General features: G+C 43.8%; 1 protein-coding gene across 3 annotated transcripts in view; it reads left to right on the forward strand.

The window, feature by feature from the left end:
• The first annotated feature begins 920 nt into the window (after positions 1-920).
• The window catches only part of LOC105489034 (pleckstrin homology and RhoGEF domain containing G1), a 243,534-nt gene continuing 226,843 nt past the window's right edge, over positions 921-17,611 (forward strand). For 2 of the 3 annotated variants that reach the window (XM_071096614.1, XM_071096610.1), the window contains exon 1: positions 921-1,047. The gene's annotated coding sequence lies outside the window, so the exon portion shown is untranslated. The remainder of the gene's footprint in view (positions 1,048-17,611) is intronic. The other variant, XM_071096612.1, reaches the window with a different exon arrangement.

The following is a 17,611-nucleotide window of genomic DNA, read 5'->3' on the forward strand; positions in this document are numbered from 1 at the left end:
ACAGTCTCCTAAGCACATTCTCTTATTTAAATCACATACAGCAACTCTATGAGGTAGGCACTATCATCATCATCATCATCTCCATTTTACAGATGAGGAAACAGACACAGAACACAGAGAGGTTAAAGTGTTCTCTCAAGGCCACGAAGCTAGTGAGTGGTAAGGCTGAAGGTCTGTTAACAACTAAGAGTGCAATCAAATCCACCACCAAACCTAAGGGGGTTCACAGGCGAAACTGATACGTCCGACTTTGGCGAGAGATGAGTGTTAAGAAATGACTTCACACGCCTTTAACTGTCGCTGCAGGCACCTTTGATTGGAGTCATAACTTTACTTCAGAGCTGGTGCCTTTAAACATCTCTCTGGCTGTCACCAGTTATTCTTTACCTCCTTTTCCACTTTTACTTTCTCTAGGCAAAGGTCGCTTGGTGCTTTAACCAAGGTGATTAGGGTAATGACGCCTGAAGAACACCAGGCTTCCCCCTCTTTTTACGTGATTACCGGCAAAGCTTCTATGTAAAACTAGAATGTTCACTTAAAACCATGATTTTGGGTATTATTTTAAAGGACTCACATAGTAAATTATTACGTCCAAAGGAAAGCTAAATCCGAAGAGCTCGGAAAATGAAGAAAAGTGATGTGTCTGCGAAAACAGTAGCAGAATATCTTCTTAAAAAAACTTTGTTCCCTCCGAGGCTGTAATTTGACTGTTCTCTTTGGCAAGGCTCCAGAGACAAGGCCAAGTCCCTAATTTCTTTTTCTCTTCGCCCCCTCCTCTCCACCTTTTTCGCCCTCAGGGCAGAGGGGAGGCGGGACGAGCGATCCGCTGCTCTGGCCGCCGAAGCCGGCGTCGGGGCGCGGGGAGGGGCGGGCGGGGGCGCGGCCGAGCAGTGGGGCAGAGCCCGAGGAAGAGGAAGTCGGAGCCCGAGCCCGAGCCCGACGGCGGCTGAAGGGCGCTCCGGCAGCCTGAGCCGGCGCAGCGCAGCCTGCACCTTCCCCGCCCGACCTGCGAGCGCCGCCCGGGCTTGCGAAGCCGCTCCTTCCCGGGTAAGCGCCGGTCAGTCCCGGACGCCCCGGGGATTTTTCCAGGGATGGGAGGGGGGACCCGGGGATCTCCAGTTGGAGCCCCACATCCGCAGGTGGGGCCGGGCGAAGCGTGGTACCCGAGCCCTGCCGACCCCCTGCGCGCCCCTCCGCGGTGGGGACAGAGGGCCTTGGGGGACGCCGCGCGGTGGGGACGGAGGGCGCTGGGGGCACCGCGCGGGGGGACGGAGGGCACTTGGGGGTGCCGCGTCTCGGGGGTCGGGGTCAGGTCGGGGATGCTGCCTGCCGCCGCCCCGCTCGGGGTTCCGCGCCCCCAACTTCCCGGTGCTCTTACCCCTCCCCGCAGCCACAGCGGCTGCAACACCAGCACGCAGAGGAATTTCTGCGAGCACCCGGGAGTTGTGGCCACCGCTCCCCTACCCCCGACTCGGCAGAACAGCCCCAGAATGGGACCTCACGGCCAGCCAGCTGCGTCAGCTCCCCAACAGCGAAGCCGGGAGCCCGAGGACCCGGGGACGCGCGGTGGCGGCGGCGGCCGAGCAGCTGCGGCGCTCAGGGCTTGGGGGCGCCCCCATTCTGCAGACGCGCTTTTCGGGGGGTGGGGAGTCGAGAGCCTGCGGCTCTTCCGTCACGGGGTAAACGGTAACACCTGGGCGGCCGCGACTCTGCGAGCGTTCTGGCCTCGGAGGGCGGCAGGGATCCGCGGTGATGCCCGAGCTCGCCCCTTTTGTGTCCTTGCGGTGAGCCCCTTCCGAAGCCGGAAGCTTGGGGACTCTCTAACTGGGAGAACTGCGCTCAGCTGGTCAATTCATTCCGCTCCTCGGAAACAATGAGCTGGATCCTTGACTTGAATGTGCTGGAGGAGTGGGGTTTGTAAGCCGGCGTTTCATCCAGCTCTGGTCCTCAAGGCGCCCTTTGTACCACCCGCAGGTGGCCCAGGCTACTGCATGTATTTTCGAAATCACCGAGTGTGGGGGTTTGGGGCAGGCATCACCCTGCGAGAGTTTTGAACAGATTGGGTATAGAACTATCTTGTGTTTTGTATTTAGACCGGGGGAAAGACTAGAATGTTAGCTCGAGGTCCAGTTTGTTATCTAACAGAATTCCGGGCCTAGATAGATCCTGTGATGCGGTACAATAACAACCAGGTATTAAAACCGGCATCTTCTGGCTTCTCGGATTCTGTAGATGGCATACTTCTAAAAAATGTAGAGATTTTGGATTTTGATTAAATTGCTGTGAAAACGTTTCCAAGCTCATCATTTCAGGAGATCAGAAAACTGTTCAAACTCTAGCTTTGCCCTGTGGGACCCTGGGCAAGATATTCGCCTGTAGTCATCTTGGCTGCCTCCCTTATAAAGCAGTGCGCACGAACCAGATAGCTTCTACGGCCGCCTGCTCACTCCTCATCCCCCTCCCAAGCCCCTACCCCTGTAATTTGGTCTACAATATTTAAGACAGAGAGAAAAGTAATGGGTAGATGTTTGACTATCTTAACATTTCGAGTCTGGCTTCTCAATTCCTGACTTGACTTTTTGTCTCATTTGAGGTCCCAAGTCTAAGCCACCAAACCACCTGACTAAAGAAACTTTTTTATTCAGAGTTCTCCCACCTCCCTGGCTTCATCCTCAGATAGGTCATCAGTAGCAGTCCACAGTCAACGGCAATGGCTGCACGACCTTCCCCATCCTTGTGTAGCAGCCCCCCAAGTCCTCTGCTAAAGGGCAAAGCAAAGCAAGAATAAACAGTTACCTGGCGATCAGATGCCAGATAACTGCCCCGATTCTGCTTGTCCTTGGTGGCATTTTCCTGCTTCCTCTACCCTAAATGGGCAACCTGAATTCGGGGCACCAGCTTCCTTCAGTGCCTTTAATATAGATGACTGTCACCAAATACAGGCTTAAATATTTCAGTGAGGGATTCAAGCTGTAGTTCAAAGAGGTTAAATGGTCATTTTTAAAACAAGAGGAAGTGGCAACATAATTTTTGAAAACCAAGAATAATCAGTCCTATGTTGTGTTCCCCCTTTGCGGATTTTTCAGTGATTTAATTAAGATCGAATGGTTCATAGTCTGTTCCATAAATATGGGAAGTGCTTGAGTAGCACTAAATCTCTTGAGCCCTTTATCAACCAAAAGCAATTCCTGGAGCTGTTATCTTAATGGTGGCCATTCACTTTTTTGTAGGTTTCTTCTCCTCTCCACTCCTTTCATTGCTGGCAGTTTATCTTTCAAGCATTTGACATCTTTTAATCCTCCTGCAGCATGATTAAGTCCCTGGAATATTAAACTCAGAAGGGCTCTTGGATGTCCTAGTCCAGTCCTACATCTTAAAGATTTAGGAAGTCTGGTTAAGATCCAGTGATCTAGAATTAGCCCGCTTGGGTGATGCTCACCTCTGTGTCTCTGTAGCTTTGAGACCTTCACTTCTTTAAGGAAATTATTCAGATGTGGATTATTTCATAACCAGGGAAAGTAAAAATCATAGTTGGTGTCTGTCGGTTTTCTCACCTTTCCTCGTTTTCACACCTTTCCTCCTTTCTTCTCTGCCCTTGTCTCAAGTTATGCCAAGGATTAAATGAAATGATTCGTATCAGTGTTTGGCACATAAGGTGTGCTTTCAAGATGATTGTTGATAAACCAAGTCCCAGGAGTATAAACTTCCGTGATTCTGCAGAAGTTTATACATAGCTCTGGACTGTAAGAACTGTGATTTAACTGTCTTCTCTTCTGTCTCCCCTGCCCCTCTTGAACTGCACTGCCTAAGAAATGATGGTTGCATGGAGATGTATTTTTAATTAAATGTAATGTATTTTAAGAAATGTAATGTATTTTAAGAAATGTATTTTAAGAAATGTAATGTATTTTAAGAAAAAATAATAATCACTTGTCTCTTTTGACTTAGGAAAAATATGGTTTCTAATGCAAAATGTTCGTGTATTCAGGCAGGGATAGGAATGAAAACATTTTCTAGACAAAGACTCTCTAAGCAACCTCATGCTTGTGTGTGGCAAGGCATCTCAGATATTAATGTTTCATCACAGGCTTGCATCAATCTTGCTTGATAAAATGAAAAGCTGACCCCAATCCATTCAGTCATTCAGAGTCATGGGCAGTCTGTGCCAAGTAGAATTTACTGATAGAAGAGCCAGCTTTCAAGTGATTAAGAGATGACTACATCTTCAGCTTTATATTGTCTATGCTGATGAAAAGCAACAGATGCTTTAGCCGAGAAGATAGAAGTATATGGCTAATCACCTAGCGATGGGGCCCAGGTTTGCTATGGAATACCTGGGCCATAGCGTATCTAATGCTGCAAAACAGCTTCAGGTATGCCTGGGTGATCTCCATTCCAGTGATTAGGAGTTGACTGTGTATCTAGAATAGTTTTCATGTTTGAGTCTGAGTTGAGTACATATCTTTTCAATTTGTAAACATAAGGTTACCAAAAAAAAAAAAAAAAAAGACCACTTTTTCTGATGAGATACAAGCCAAAGTAAAATTTCCACATCTAAACATCCTTCTTTGGTAAATATTGAATTACCGTTTGATGGAAAGCTAAATCCTGCTGGATTCATGGATCCACAAATCCATAACTTTCCTCTTCTTTTCCCCTCCCCTCATGGTCCTAGAGGAAAGGCAATTTGAAGAGTGTTAATGGTAGGCTAAGATTTTTAAAAATTCCATCTACACCCACTTGTAATAACCTGATGGGAGGAGAGTCAGGGCTTTCACTAGGTCTTTAATTAAGAAAGTTGTTTTGGTAAGCTTTAAATACCAGGGTGTTGTGAGGCCTCTTAGCACCAGCACTAGGAAGGGCAAACCCTTTGCCGTTATAACATTTGGCCAAAAGCTAGCAAGCCTGTTGATGTGTAAGAAGGAAATTTTTTAAAAACATCAAAGAAAAATTTAAGATAAGCATGAGTCTAATAATAGCTAGAACTTTAGTATTCTCATAAGAGGAGTTATTGATCCATAAATCATCATAGTATAAAATGAGCTCTAATATTTGAAGTAGGTGAATAGATCTAGTTCTCTGGGTCTAGTCACATTGAGCACCAATTTAAATGGTCTGTGACTGTCTAGACATTGAAAAGGACATATAAAGTCCTAGGTGGGGGATGGCAAGTCTTTTCCTGTAAAAATCCAGGTAGCATTTTAGGCTCCACATGTCTCTGTCATATACTCTTTGATTTGGGATGAGGGTTGTTTATTTGTTTACAACCCTTTAAAAATGTAAAAACCAGTCTTTGCTCACAGGCCATACAAAAACAGACTGGATGTAGTCTGCAGCTATAGTTTGCTGGCTCTGTTTTAAATGAACTATTCTGTTTTGTTGTCCTTCAGTATTTCTGTTGAGACTCAAGATGACAAGTTTCATTGGCTCTATCTACGTTGACTCGTCATAGACTGACTTATAATCAAGATCACTTCGTCCCTCACTTTCCTAGTCACCTTTTTATATTTTCCCTTTGCCCTGGGCTAGAAGTCTCTGTTAAACACAGCCATCAGTTGACATAGAAATGGCAGAGCCAAACGTCAACATTCTGCTTCAAGTTAGATGCTGAATGGGGGAGAGAAGCTGGACTGGATTGGGATAAAGCCCATGTTGACACAGACCACAGATGACTCCTATGAAATGAGGCCCAAACCCCTGAGCAAGGCACCCACAGCCCTTGTACCTACTCTTCTCCCGATACCTCTTCATATATACCCTATGTCCTTGCCATTCAAGATAACTTGCAGAGCCCTGGGTGGGCCGCACTCTCTCTCACCAGTGGTGGGGTCATTCCACACAAAGTTTAAATATCTGTCTCTTCCCTGGAGCCCTTCCTCATTTACTGGACAGAGATGCCGGCACCTCCATCTCTATGTTTGCACAGGAGCTTATAAATGAAGCACTTAGAGGTCTAGAGAAATGTGACAATTCCCCATTGGCAAATACTACCTTTCAAAAGTGGGGGAACAGTTGTATTCTTCTTTGTATAATAACTTCATCTTGCTTTACATCTCTAAACCAGCCAGAGAATCAAACACAAAATAATTCCAGGGCTTTGGACGCGATACACAGTGTAGCAGAGTACCTATGTGTGTGGGCTTTGAAGTCAGGCTGAGCTGAGCTCTAGTTCTTTGCTTTCCCACTTACCTGCTGCAAGTTCCCTATCTGTAAAGTAGGGAGTAAGAATGACCTTTCAATTGCTAGGAATAAATGGGATTTCCCTCTGTAAAGCATTTAATTCAGGGTCTGACATGTAGTAATTGTGCAATAAATGGTAACTTGTATTCATTCCAGAGCATTTATTGAGAGCATACTATGCCTAGGATAATTCCTGACCAATACAAGAGATGATCTCCATGGAGATGTGATCGGTAAGGTGGTGGAGACTCAGAATGATGGATGGGCTGCCTTTGATTGGTGGTCCAGGAAGCCTCCAGGAGGAGGAGGTGGCAACATTTAAACTGAGACCTTGATGATATTGATGAGTTCCTCTTTCATCAGATCTAGGATACCTTTGAATTATTTCAATTTTTGATGAAATATACAATTTTAAAATGTACCACTTTAGAATGTACCACAAAGAAAGAAAAACTACTGTCAATAAAATTGGCACCATCTACTGTAAGTTGCATCCATAAGTTGTGAAAAATGTGTTTTAGCGTCAATGAAGTGTGTTCATTGTATTTGTGCTCAGTAAATACCCACTGAGTATATGAGTGTTACTCTTTGGTTGCATACAACATTCTGCTACCACACTGTGACTGAATTTCTTTCCTCTGTTTCTTAGCTCTGGGGTGTTGACTTAGACCTGAGAAAAATAATAATATAGTACCTACATAAAAGTATTGCAAGGCATTTATCATCTAATATATTTTTAAAAATAGTTTAAAACATTTGCTTTGGCGAAACCTTCACTTTGATTGCCAAAGTGTGTCAGGGAATCCTGTTTATGTGAAATTGGCCTACACATAACTTGTGTAGGAGTGCAGTTGAGCAGCTCTTGCAGCCGGATAATTCCTTTTGGCAGCTGTCGGCAGAGATGTGTGAAACCTTAATGCACATAAATGCCATCCGAAGGGCAACAAAGGCATTACCTCCAGTCTTCTTTCTGTTTTCTAGATTTAATTTAACATAAATACTCCTTCTCTCCTCCCTATCCCACGGGCTGACGTCCCTGTGACCCAGTAGGTCCCTTGGAACAGTGAAATGGAGGAGGCTGCGTTTAGATCCAACCCCCTTCCCAGCTCTGGCAAGCCTCCAGCTTTTCACACTCCAAGCTGGGTTCTCTTCCAATATTTCCCCACCCTCCTCCCTGTTTAGAGAGTAAAATACTGCTGAAGTCTTTGCTTTTTCTGACCACCCTCTAAACTCTGAATCCTAGTCAAGACCTGTTTTCTGCGCTCACTTTGGAGCCTGTTGACCCTCTCTAGCTTTTCTCTTCCTATCCAAATTCCCTTTAACTCCTCAGTTTCTGGATGATTCAGTGGAAATCTTGATAAAGCTTGGCTGTTTCTGGCTGTAATAAAGTGTGCATTCATGCTGTTTTGATTTTCAATTCAGCCTGTCACCCAAGCCCCTGGCACTCAGCAGCACTCGGGGGCATGCTGGCTCACATGGTGATTGGGCCCTTCTGTAATCTGTTCCTTTGGGGCATTCTTCAGCTCCTCCCACCCTCTCCCAACTCTGCTGGTGAAGCCAGAGCAAAGTCCCCTTCCCGCACCCTGTCTGACAGGGAGGGTCAGTCAGCACTTGGCCAAGAGGGAAGGAAGCAAAGCATGGACCTGTTTTTCTTCCCTCCAACTTCTCGTGTGATTAAAGGCCCTCGTGTTTTAAGAGTTCCTCAGAACAGACACCAACTCTGGCTGAAATTGGAGTCTTTGGAAACAAGTAGAAGCAAAGGAGAAGTCATTTGTAAGCATTCCAGGGATGCATATTAACCATGGTCCAGCCTTAGCCAGGATGATTTAAGGCCATCTCTGACCTGTGACTAGCAAGCTGGTTGCAGCAGAGGGAGTATGGGGAAAAGGTGAGGCCGCATGGAAGAGCTGGTGAGGCTGATCCCTGGCCATCACGGAGCTCAGCTTTCCATGGCTGTGTGATTACAGACAGGCCTCAAACACTGACATCTGCACTTCTGTGGTGTGCTGCAGAGAGAGGAAAAGCTGTAATCTGAGGCATAAATATACGATCCTGTGTGTTCCCTCTAACCGTGTAACCTACTATTAGTTTAAGCATCTATGTCGTGCTAAACTATTAGAGCTGCATCAAAGGGGGATATGGTGGTTGTTCTGAAACAGCTTACAGTTTCAATATTCAGGTGTCTCCCACTTTTTTTAAAGTTGGAAACAACTAAAGGTGAATGATGCCATGTGAAGGTCAGAGTCAAGGATCTGGGATTAGTGAGTGGGTGGTAGTGGGGATATTAGAGGAGATGCAGGCTTTAAAGGTTTATTGTTTAAAGGAAAAGCTTTTCCTTACATTATGCGTTTCCCAACATATGTGAGAGTTTTTAGGGAGTTTCTTGATGAGGAATAGGCAGGGTGGGGCTGTCAGGGTAATGAGACGGTCAGGGAGCAGATGGGAAATGGGTGCATGGATGGGCTGATTAGTATTGGCTCTCTTGAGGAAAGCACTTTGGGAAATATTTGGAAGCTTTGGGAACATAGTTCATGGAGGAAAACCTCGGTGGTCTTGGCTTTTTTCCATTTTTCAAAACTGTCTATATAAGGTAAATGCTATTTCCCCCTTTGACAATTGTTTAGATTCAACTCAAAGGAATATCATTTCATCACAATACTTAGTGATATCTGACCTTGAAGCTGAAGCAGCAAGGACAGAAATATGAAGATAATGATTTTGTGCACATGGAACCCTCGTGGTCCACAGGTGTGTCCCATCCCAATGAAGTATTTTACCTTTAGCCACTTAGAATTCAGATGGCTTCTGAAAGCATCCTTATTATGAAACACTCTGATTTTTCTTTGTTTCTTTTTAGAACTTATCTGAAAATGGAAGCAAATATTATGAAGTTCTGAGAACTGAGCTGTGATGAGTTCCATCACAGCAATGACTTTCAAAATCCAGAAAGCTCCTAAAGAACAGAAGGAGACTGGTTTTGCCTTATGATCTGTCATGTATCAGAATGTGATACTGTCCAATACTATAGTTTAAGACATTTCTAACTAGGGAGTGAACAGGTATTTATTCTTCTTACAGAAGTAAAGAAGAGAATACATTTCTGTACTAGCTAAAGTCATAACAGCTAGCAATAACTATTCTAAAAATCTCCCTGGTTTTGGATTACTAATATATGCACAAGATATGCTTGGCAAATGTTCAGAAACTATATGCCATATCTTTAACGAGAAATTATTACTTGATGCTTCAATATGCATAATACAGACAGCAATTGAACCTAATATTTTCTTTATTTGCTTACCTATTATAGTACTAGTTCAAGTTGGTTTCTGGGATATTATGAAAAAAATTTTGCACATGGAAAAGATAAGTTGGTTTTTCTAAGATCTGAATACTCAGTTGAAATGCGGGAATAGTGTAAAAATTAGGCAGTCTCTGTATGTTATTTGGAAGTTACTTGAAAATGCCTTCTAAAATGGGGATAAGATGATACAGTAAAGACGTTGTGAGGTTTAACTGCTTAATATATGGATGGCATCTAGTACACAGGAAGCCTCTGATAAATAGTGGGTATCTTATTATGTTTACTGATTGTCACACATAAGTTTTATTCTCTGTTACTAGAGGGCTGGAATAATAAACCAACATGAAAATAATGGGGAAAAGCAGTCTAGGTGTTAGAAGAAGGACTTTAAGTTTCCTGAGGCAAAAGTCAAGGGTGAGAGGGGGCAAGGGGAACACATTTTTGCTCGACTATAGTAGAGACCCAATGTTCATTACACTTGGGAATTGAGATTAGAATTAGTTTATTCAACATATGTCCCTTTCTAAGTTCTGGAGATTCAATCTTGAACAAAACAGACCAAACCTAGAATGAAGAGGAAATCCTACATATAACAAGTACTTTGAAGAAAATTACACAGGGAAACGGGGTGGGGCACTGTATTTGCTTGAGTGGTCAGAAAGGCCTATCTGGAGAAGTAACATTTCAGCCAAGGTTTAAATCATAAGGAGTGATCTTGAGAAGATCCAAAGGAAGAACATCCTAGACTGAGGAAGAGAGTTAAGTAGGGCAGGCCTTGGAGAGAAATAAGCTCCATGAGTTCTAGAAAAAGCAAGGCAGCCAGTGCGTGTGCACAGAGGAGGAGCAGTAAGCAGGAGATGAGGTGGGAGAGGCAGGCATGACTGGGTTATGCAGGTCTTTATAACATCAAAGACCTTTGCCACAGCTTGGCAGTGCGATGCAAAACCACAGGAGGGTTTGAAGCAGGGGAGTGACATAACCTGATGGATGCCAAATTACCACTCTGCCTGCTGTGCAGGGAAAGAGCTGTCATGGAAAGTTCTGGAAGCAGGTAGAACTGTTGGGAATCCATGCATTGGTACAGAGAGGGAGGATGGTAGCAGAGGAGGTGGTGAAAAATGCATTGGTTCAGAAATGGCATATGGGCCAAGACAAGGCAGCCCCAGGAGAAAGAACGTGTGGGGCTTGGACAGCGTAGCTACTGTTGCTGGCTCTGCCCCACCTGTTTGCGGTCTCTGTTTCCCACTTCCAGCATCCTCTCTCCTTTAGTTCCCCAAGAAAAGTACCCAAAGCAGCTCATGGCTCTTGGTGATGCTGTGAAGCAATGCGGGGAGAGCTCCCCTCCCCATATGCACCTATAAAGCAGGTACGCCTTCCTTTCAGTTCCCTGGCATCCTGGGTACCTCTATTCTAGCTCTTTTCTTTCTCTCTCTCTCCTCTCTCTCTCCCCTCCGCCCTAGGCTGGAGTGCAGTGGTGCAATCTCAACTCACTGCAACCTCTGCCTCCTGGGTTCAAGTGATTTTCCTGCCTCAGCCTCCCGAGTAACTGGGATTATAGGCACCTGCCACCATGCCTGGCTAATTTTTGTATTTGTAATGGAGATGGGGTTTCACCATATTGGCCAGGCTGGTTTCGAACTCCTGACCTCAAGTGATCCACCTGCGTTGGCCTCCCAAAGTGTTGGGATTATAGGCGTGAGCCACTGCACCCGACCTATTCTAGCACTTTCTATGTGGTATTTTTTGTAACCATTTCGTTGTCCACCTTCCCTCACTAGACTACAAGCTCCTTGATAGCAAGCATTGGAACAAAACTTTTTTTCTTTTTACTAGTTGAAATTAGCTTTAAGAAATTTAAATTTTAAAAAAATCACAAATTAATTAAGAATAGTAATTCTGAGTAGGTAGCTAAATATTTAAATAGGAAAGAAGAGGAAGGAAAAAAAGAAGAGGAAGAAAAGGAAAGCAAAGGAAAAAGAAACCCGCTGGAGCAGTTCAACAGGGCCCTGGGTTAAAAGGTTTCTTTAGAAAGTGTTTTTGTTTGAATGATTTTCTGTCATGGGAGTCGAGTAGCTCCATTGGTTTAAAGGTTTTATAGGTCTGTAATAAATGTGGGGCTGTGTAATATCTATGTTTCTTCCCTTTCACTGGTTTATTGTAGAGTTGCAAACTCAACAGGGATTGTGTTTATTCTGAAACAGATACAACTGTCAAATAAATTGTAGAGGTAAGAAGTCTCTAATATTCCAAACCATTTGAGTGTTAGGCATTTCTAAATAGGATATCAGCCCTATTCCAAGCCTGCAAACGTACCTTCTGATGTATTGGCAGGGCATCATAGACCTTTGGGTAAGGTGGGAATCACCTGGGCACATAGATCATGCCATACTCATCCTTCTGTTCCCACTAGAGAGCATGGGAACTGGCACACCACTGACCTTTAACCAGTTGTTTGACTTGAATTTCAGACCACTTCTTTATGTCTACTGTATAGTGGAATTTGCAGATCTGATGTTCAATGCTAATTGTGTGGGTTCTGAATGAAAACCTTACTTCTGGTCTACCAGCTTAGAAATGAAAAAAAAAGTCTGAGAAGTCTGTGTTCGTTATGCTCATATTCAGAATGTAGCACTCCTGTGGCAAAAAGACCCAAAACAAACATACAAACAAACAAACAAAAAAATAGCTAAACTGCATTGTAGAACATGAAGTGGTACAACAATTGCTCTGCGATTGTAAATCCAGTTTATTGAGACAGATCTCCAAAGAGCCCCTTCATATTGAAAAGGAATGGATTCTGGTGGCCTAGTTTTAGTTACTGTGCCTATTAGAAAATAATCAAATGGTGGCCAGGCATGGTGGCTCACGCCTGTAATCCCAGCACTTTGGGAGGCCGAGGTGGCCGGATCACCTGAGGTCAGGAATTCAAGACCAGCCTGGCCAACATGGTGAAACCCTGTCTGTATTAGAAATACAAAAATTAGCCAGGCATGGGGGCAGGGGCCACCAGGTGAGTCGAGATCGCACCACTGCACTCCAGCCTGAGTGACAGAGTGAGACTCCCATCTCAAAAAAAAAAAAAAGAAGAAAAAAGAAAATAATGACATTTCTCATAGAATATGCTGATTTAACATTTCTGCTCAAATAGTGAGGCCCTATTGTGTTTCAAAATAAGTCAAGAGAAAAACTCTGAAATAGGGTTGGAGATTTATCTATTTGGCTTTTGCACAATTGACTCAAAGTCACCACCCGTAACTGGACTCATAATCTCTATTTCCAGACCTACTTTCAGCTTCCTGGTGTTGTTTTTCCTCCCCCTCCTTTTCTAGTTCTTAGTTAATAGCACCACAATTCAGTGGTCACAGCAAGCCATTTTCCTTCCCTTTCCTGCCTTGTCCAGTCAGTTAGCAATAATTGCTTGAATAGTTCTCAATCTATGTTCACTTATTCAAGTCTCCTTCCCAACCTTTTAGACTCTTACCTCTTGCCTAGACTTTTGGAAGAACTGCTAAGCCAGTGTCAATTGATATATTAATAACTAGAACATGAACCTGACATTGAATGTGTGTTTTTTTGTGGGGTGTTTTGTTTTGTTTTGTTTTTGAGACAGAGTTTCTCTCTGTTGCCCAGGCTAGAGTGCAGTGGCATGATCTCGGCTCCTTGTAACCTCTGCCTCCTGAATTCAGGCGATTCTCCTGCCTCAGCCTCCCAAATAGCTGGGATTACAGGTGCCTGCCACCATACTTGGCTAATTTTTGTGTTTTTAGTAGAGACAGGGTTTTGCTATGTTGTCCAGGCTGGTCTCAAACTCCTGACCTCAGGTGATTCACCCACCTCAGCTTCTCAAAGTGTTGATATTACAGGCTTGAGCCACCACGCCTGGCCTGAATGTGTTTTAATGAACACTTCTTCTAACAGCTCAACCCAAAGGGAAAAGTGAGGGTGGAATTTAAGGTAGAGATCAAAGTCCCTTTAGGGCTTCCCTGGTCACATTTGTTTCTCATACCTCACTAATCCATAGAAAACCTCATAGGCTCTACCTCCAGCATCCAGATTTATACAACTTCTCATGGTCCTCGATCCAAGGTCCCTCTTGGTCCAGTCCACTGTCTTCTTTTCCCGGTTTATTGCAGTAGGCTCCTAACTGGTTTCCTTACTTAGACCTCGCCTACTACCAGCCAGAGCAATCCTTTCATATGTCGGTTAGCTCAATCCACTCTACTAGTTTCTCATCTCAGAGTCAGAAGCAAGTCCATGGGGTAGCCTGTGAGACCCTCCCCGCTCTGGCCCCTGCTCTGCTGTCTGGTTCTCTCTGATCGCATCTCCTGCCCCTCTCCTGATACTCACTCTGCATCAGCCCACCGGCCTCTCTGTGGTTCCCGAGTACTCCAAACAAGTCCCAGCATCAGAGTCTTCTTATTGCCTCAGCCTGGAATGTTCTTTCCCAGATATCAGTGTCTTGCTGTCTCACTTCTTTCAGTTCCCTGCCCATGTGTCCCCTTATCAAAGAAGTCCTACTGACCATACTTTATAACGTGCAAACCCCTGCACCTTGCAGGTCAGATCCTTCTTATCCCACTCACTTTTATGTATAACATGTATCAACACCTAACCTAGGATACATTTGCTTAGTGAAAACAGAGACTTTGTGTGGCTATGATATTTCCAGTGCCTTAAAATAGTGCCCAGTGCAGAGAAAGGCTGAAACGCTTGTTGACTAAATAAACATCACTTTGGCAATTGCCCTGTCATGATCTGAGTAAGTTATGATTGTCTGATTCTGTGATACCAAGTTCTAGAACAGAGAGCAGCAGCCTAAGTGCTGTGGGTGCGAGGGGAAGCAGTAGAGAACCTTCACTTTCTTTTTCCATCCTTGCCAGCACTCTCCTGGCTTCTGAAGAGGCTTCCATGTGAGGTCCTCCTTTGAGGGCCGCCGGGCTTCTTGGCCTCAGTGTCCGCTCTCCAGTGCCGTCCTACCAAGAAAGCCTTACTCATCGCTGTCCCCACATCTGCCCTCTACTCCATTCAGGTTACTCCTTCTTACTCTGCCTTATTCCTCTCTGGTATCCTCCAGCACCAAACAGCATCTCACAAATGGCAGACACCAGAAAACATCAAGCCACTGGTGTATTTAGGTCTGCATTTTTTCTGGTTTATCCAAATGCTACTTATCCATCACAGTAGGCAGTATGGTTTGATAGTTAAACGTTGAGACTCCGGAGCCAGACTAGGTGGATTCAAGTCAGCTTCCAGCATTTAAGGTTCTCATGACCGTGGGCAAGTTATTTAGTCTCTCCAACCCTAGGAGCATAATCTTACAGATGATGGAAACAGCCCAACTTTCTGCGGTTATAATGAGGATTAAATCCAATCATTCTTTAACATGCTTGCAGAACCTAGTCCTCACTAACATATAGAAAAAGTTAGGTAAATGTTAGCCATTATTTTCATCAGAGTTTCTTTAAAAGTCACATCTCGCATGAAGCTCAAATTACTCTCTTCCTTCTTAGAAAATTATGTATCCTTTAATTACCATTTTATTCAGTTACTTGTAATATTAATTCCTTCTCTAATATAGGTTAACCCATCTGTGCCTCATCTTTATATATAAAATAAATATTACATGCACATAGAAAGATTGTATTTATCCACCCACCTCTTAGCCTTGTCCACCTCTCTTTCCTGGTCTGTTTTTCTGCATAGCACTTATGTCTGTCTGATTGACATGCCATAAATTACTGTTTGTTCAATATCTCTCTAAGCTCCTTGAAGGGAGGAATTCATCTTCCAATGAAGGAAATTTCCAAATCAACATAGGTAGAGAAAATAGCATAATGAACCCCCACATACCCATCTTCCAGATTCAACAGTTATAACCATCTTACCAATCTTGTTCCATTGGTTTCCCCACTCACCTTGCTCTTCTGATTTGGAGTATTAAAAGCAAAAAATCCCAGGTGCCATGTAATTTTGTCCACAAATACTTCAACATGTATTTCCAACTGATAAATCTTCTTTATAACTACCACACAATTAACACCTCTAATAAAAATAGACCAAAAAAGGATTTTGGTCTATTTTGTTCACTACCATACCCCAAATGCATAATAGGCACTGCAATATTTAAATGGATGAATGAATGGGTTATATTTTGAAAGTTTATTTTTGGAAGTCAGCTCTACAAAATATTATAAATGCTGATTGTGATCTTGGACTCATAAAAGAAAACCCACTTGACTCATAATGTGGCAGAGATGTATGATAGCTCTAATGTTTATGAGTGCTATAGAGCTAACACCTTGAGAGCTCTAACTTGGCCTAAGCTATCTTTGAACCTGACTCTGTTGCCTCAGAAGGGTCTGAAATCCCACCTCTCCTCCCCTTCTTGAACAGGCAATGAAGGTCACATAGTTCACACTCACAGAGTTGGAGGGACTCTTTTGAGTAGGAACCGTACTATTTACTAGCTAGTTCTTCATCCATAAAATGGGGGATAATTATAACTACTGTACAGGATCATGATGAACATGTAATAATAATAATGGAGAAAGTGTTGCACAGTGCTTGGCCTTTAGTAGCAGTTCTATGGACAGTGGTGGTCTTTCCACTGTCACCAAGTCACTGTTGTTGCAACCAAAGCATGAGTTCCCAAGACACAGAGGAAGGCCCCAATGGTTGGGTCAAAGGGCTACCAAGCAGAAGCTGGTCCTGACATCTCCCCAGGCCTCCCAGACCCTCTGTCCACACTCCTGGCTCTCCCTCACTCTCTGTTATTCACTCTTTAGGGTTGACTCTGTAGCATTCCTCACTTTTGCTGTGGTCTCCTGCAGAATGGAAAAGTTGTGTTACAGTCTTACTTATGGTCAGTGCACCACCCTTCTGAGAGTTTTTACTGGACAGTTTGTACTGCTATTGAGGAGACTTAAACAAACACATATTCTCTTTTGAGTCAATATTAGGGAAAATCAGTCACATGAAAATCAGATGTTGTGCTATCCTGTAAGTTTGGAGGATTGTATCACCTCTCTAAAATTAGAGCTGTATTCCTAAAAACCCCCAAATGAATGACTGAATTACCCTTTAGATTCATATCCAGGTGAAATTGTTGTCAGGCACATTGGGCTCCTTAATAAAATTTTGAGGTCACACGTAGTCATCAGTAACACATTGGCAAATCATTTCTCTAAATCAGTTTAGATAGAAGGTTTGTTTTTCCCGTCTGGCATTCATCTGATGCTTAGAAATGCCTTTGCGACTTCATGGTTTGAAGAAGTTGCTCTGTATTTCCAGGACCACACCTTGGTCTGAGGCAGATTATCTGGTATTTGAGATGAATAAAGCTCTGGATAACCTATAACCTCAGCAGAGCTCAGTCCCCCTCTATAGCACAGAGGGATTCAAAGCATTAGACCAACTCTGATAACTTTCTACTGGAACATACACCATTGAGCTTTCTTCTCTGGTATGCCTGTGGCCTTACCCTCAAATGCACCCCAAAGCCAGAGTTCTCTGTTAACTCTCCCTTGGCCTTCTTTACTCTTCCAAAAGCCGGCACCTAGTTTATTTCTCATTTTCCTGCACTGCAGCCCGTTCATCTTTCTAAATCTCCCCAATATAAATCTTATAACATGTATTGATTTAAATTCTCATAACAGAAAATACCATACAGATGTAAAATCACATAGGCTAGAATTTCCTGCGAGAAGAATCAGACTGAGGAGGGATTTCAGTGGCTGAGTCTACTCTAAAGAGTAGAATGGAAATTCTACCGAGGAATAAGCAGACTGGATATGAGGACAATGAGGGTAACAGAGAGGGGAGGAGGTAGTTAGGAAGCTTTACCTCTGGTTCCCATTAGCCTCCTGCCTTGCAGTTTTCTGTTGTACTAAGAAGTAGCAGATGCTCTACTGATTGGTACAGTGGTGTTGATAGCTTACATTGACTGAGCACTTACTAGTCCAGGTGATGTTCCAGAGGCTTGGCATATGTTTACTAATTTCATGCTCGCAAGAACTTTGAATATATGCAGTTATTTCCATTTCACAGATGAGGAAACTGAGGCAAGCAAAAGATGAAGTAACTTGTCCAAAGACACCCAGCTAATCAATGGCAGTGTTGGGATCGGTG

Source organism: Macaca nemestrina, chromosome 5, assembly GCF_043159975.1.
Source record: "Macaca nemestrina isolate mMacNem1 chromosome 5, mMacNem.hap1, whole genome shotgun sequence".
Lineage (NCBI taxonomy): Eukaryota > Metazoa > Chordata > Mammalia > Primates > Cercopithecidae > Macaca > Macaca nemestrina.